The sequence below is a fragment of the Anneissia japonica genome, unplaced genomic scaffold (assembly GCF_011630105.1).
Source record: "Anneissia japonica isolate Jap-2015-1 unplaced genomic scaffold, ASM1163010v1 scaffold75151_len6875_cov111, whole genome shotgun sequence".
Classification (NCBI taxonomy): Eukaryota; Metazoa; Echinodermata; class Crinoidea; order Comatulida; family Comatulidae; genus Anneissia; species Anneissia japonica.
Window position 1 is genome coordinate 3,047 of NW_022718768.1, and position 3,854 is coordinate 6,900.

General features: G+C 31.7%; 1 long non-coding RNA gene across 1 annotated transcript in view; it reads right to left on the reverse strand.

Annotated features, from left to right (window-relative positions):
- Nucleotides 1-2,907, reverse strand: part of LOC117110628 — a 5,753-nt gene extending 2,846 nt beyond the window's left edge. Inside the window, exon 1 of the long non-coding RNA XR_004445738.1 lies at nt 2,619-2,907. This is a non-coding gene — a long non-coding RNA (uncharacterized LOC117110628). The remainder of the gene's footprint in view (nt 1-2,618) is intronic.
- Nucleotides 2,908-3,854: the final 947 nt, after the last annotated feature.

Here is a 3,854-nt window from a genome sequence, read left to right on the forward strand (position 1 = left end):
GTTGTCTTCTTTGCTTGTCATTATTCTAAATATTTGAAAAGTAAAACAATTACCCTAACAGTATTAACTCACCATTCATCATACTCACCAACTGATCAAAATTATGTACATTCATCACTTCACTAAAATTTCATCTGTGCATGATGCAGGATACATTTTAATCAACAAACAAATATTACACTTACGGTACCTCCAAGTCTCACCTGTGTATTTATTACCAAATTAAATTTCTACTATTTACATAAAGCCCATCCAATAATTTACGACAGTTCCTTCCTTTTTTAAAACTTTGCCACTTTCATTTTAACATACACTTTTAAAAAAGCATGGTTTTTATCCAACATTTACAACTATGCAGCAGTTGCTTTAAAGCATTAAAAAATTGCATCTCCAGGTCTTTTGCCAATAAAATAACATGCTTTGCATTATGTGATGGGTCAATGTTGATGCAATAGCCCTTCACCCCTCCAATAATAGCATCGTCTTCCAAAAATTTACTTGCCGGTCTATCAACACCTGAAAATTAAAAGTGCATCCCTGTGAAAATTTACCATTTACAGTAGTCAGTATATCATAGTTTTTGATGAAATGGGTGGTGGAGAATTATCATAATATATTATTTTTTATATATAGTTAATCAGTAAAGAATATAATAAAAATGAAAATGCATAAATATTAAATTTAGTATTGACACACAAATTATCATAACCTAGGCCTAGCTACGGCTGCATAATTACAGGCCATAGTCAATCAGCAAGTAGTGTAGGCCTATGGTAGGCTCTACACTAGGCCTACTAACTTTTATTATTAATGAATTAGAGAATGTTAATATTGCCTAGGGCCTTAATTGTGTTCTGGTACTGGCCATCACGACAGGTACCAGTGGTAAGCTAAGGCCTAGTGTTCACTAAAACTAACATAGCTAGGCCTAGGCCTTTTTAATTAAATATCAAAGATCAAGAAGATCGTGTAGGCTCCTCCTTAGTCCGATCCTTGGCTATTCCCAGATCTACTCCCGGTCTAGGTCTACCTAGGCTGCAACCTGCCCTGTAGGCTAAAAATAATACACTTGTACACTCTCTTCGAAACACACATGCCAATTAAAACATCGCCATTTAATTGGTTTTCTATTTTTCATGTTGCCTCCAGTTCCTATAGGCCTAATTAGGGCCTAGGCCTAAATCGATATTTCAATCACGACGATCTCGCTCGCGATACGTTGCTATGTTATCGACGCATGCGCGTTTGCCGATTTCAGCTTATCTCGTTGTCAAGTAGGTTACGTAACGGTGAGATAATTACGATCGCGGCGAGGAGGTCTGTACCTTTGATCTTCGCTCGATGTTACTCCTTCTGTTCTATTTTCTCTATGGTAGCACTAATATAATGATCTTTTAAATGTTGTCCTGTGTTACATTTACTGTGCATAATCATTTCTTATTTAAAATAGAATTATTTAATCAATCAGTAACTTGTGTTTTTTTTAATGAAATTAATGATTTTCTTTAAAAAGATGCTACCCAAGGCGAGACTTTTTTTTATACCTTGTTTGACTCGCTGACTATTGTACATTTTACTGTACTGTTTTTCCGTTTTAAAATGTTTGTGCTCGTTAGCAATTTAGATTTATTGTTGATGTTATCCATGACAGTAATACGTACCGCGAAATGCCAGGCCTCTGAATGTCCACATCGTTGGTATTTGCCACGTTATTGGAAATTTTTATTTCAAATTTCACGAAAATGGTTTACAACATTCCCTGCAAGTTCGTCGTTCAAAACTGGTGCCGAATCAATGTTTTAGAGCCTCCCATCAGAGCCATTAATAATAATACTAATATTAATAATTGGCCGCAAATATAGTAATAATATCTAATAATATTAATAATTTAAAAAAATACTTAGACCTACTCCCAGAGCTACTTATAAGAGATAAAAACTAATTTATTTTAGTTCTCAAATATGCATATTCTTTATGTTGATTTATTAATTAAATTTTTGCTACAAGGTATTTTACAACATTTATTTATTTATTTTTTTTTTCTTGAATTTTATAATTGAGGGCCATTTTTTATTTCTTGATTCAATTCTTGCTTATACAGTATTTAAATATTTGAAGATTAAAAAAAAAATATATCATTTCTATTACCGAATTTTTCATTGGGGCCATTTTTACCTACCTGTCATATTGGGCCATTTTTACTGGGGCCATTTTTTCCGGGGCCATTTTTTCCGGGGCCATTTTTTCTGGGGCCATTTTTTCCGGGGCCATTCTTACCTACATTCCCTATAAAGGCCTAGGCCTAACCCTAAAAATTATTTTAAAAATCATATGGATTTTACAATAATAAATAAGTGAGAACACGGCCCAATTTACCACCCTCCAATACTTAAATTATAGGGCAGACTGAGCTTAGCCCTCCTTAGAATATCGTCAGTTCTGTCTTTTCTTAATAATAGGCCTAGGTCATAGCATGCTTGTTATCCCCTAGCTAGGCTCCTATGCCTATAGATCCAATCTAATCCAAACCAATCCAATTTTTGACTTAAAAGGCGCATTATACTAAGCCTAATGCGCCAATTTAATTAAATGAATAATAATAGAAAAACAATTCTTACCTATTAGTACTGCTGAAATACTTCAGAAAATATGGTTAAACTGCCTGTTTCATCATCATGAATGTGCACTGAAAAAGAGCTCTAAAACCACTAACAAATTTCAGTTAATTGATAACATTCAAAAGCACCTTGTTAATTTCCATGGCCTTCAGTGATAAACATGGATACAGTGACCAATCAAATTAAGTAATTTGAGATTATCTGTGGTTGGCTGAACAGATTAAATGACAAACACATGTTGTTAGCTTGTTAAACTTGTGTTTTAAGGTTGTATGTTTTATTATACACCATGATTTTGTATAGGCCTAGACTTTGGCTATGTAATGTTAATTATACTGCCGGGACTTTCATAATATAATTTTTTTTTTTTTAAATTATTTCAGCAGAATAGGGAAGCAGGGAAAATCTCCCAAAAATATGACAATTTAGAGGTTTCAAAGGCTTAGAAAGTACCCTTACAGAAAAAATCTATAGAACTATATAGACCTTCTATAGAGATTAATCAATTTCTATAGAAATTATATTCTATAAAATTGTTTTATAGAGGTACTAGTTTCTATAGAATTCTATAACATTCTATATACACATATTTAATGTAATTTCTATGATCTTAACTTTTTTTTTGTTTCATTCAATTCAATTTTATTTATTGACACATTTCGTGTCAGAGCAGTATAGTCCTATCAACATGTTTACATCTTGCATATTCAGAAATTCTATAGAATATTCTATACAAACGATATGACAAGTTCTCTATAATAAAACTAACTATATAATTTCTATATTTATTCTATAAAAAAATTATAGGCCTTTACCTGTATTTTTTTTAACGTACTATAAAACTTTTATAGGGATTAGGCCTATCTCTATAGGAACATATAAAACCTCTATAGAGTATAACACATATGAAATTTGAAAATAAATATATTTTATATAGTATATTCTGTAGAACTATATAATATTCTAAACCAAGAGTCATTTTAAAAACTGTAACTTTTAATAGTCTATAGAAAATATATATAACGAATCAACAGACGTTTACCATATAACTTTAACACAAAATTTATTGACAAAAAGGATCGACGTTTCGTGTCCATCATGGACGCATTCTCAAGATCAAGTGAACAAAAATAAATATAAGATAGTAAACCAAGTGTAGGTGACATGAAAAGGATTAACAGTCACATGATTAAAAACTAATACAATAGCACAGTATCATGGAGCTGAAAAAAAATT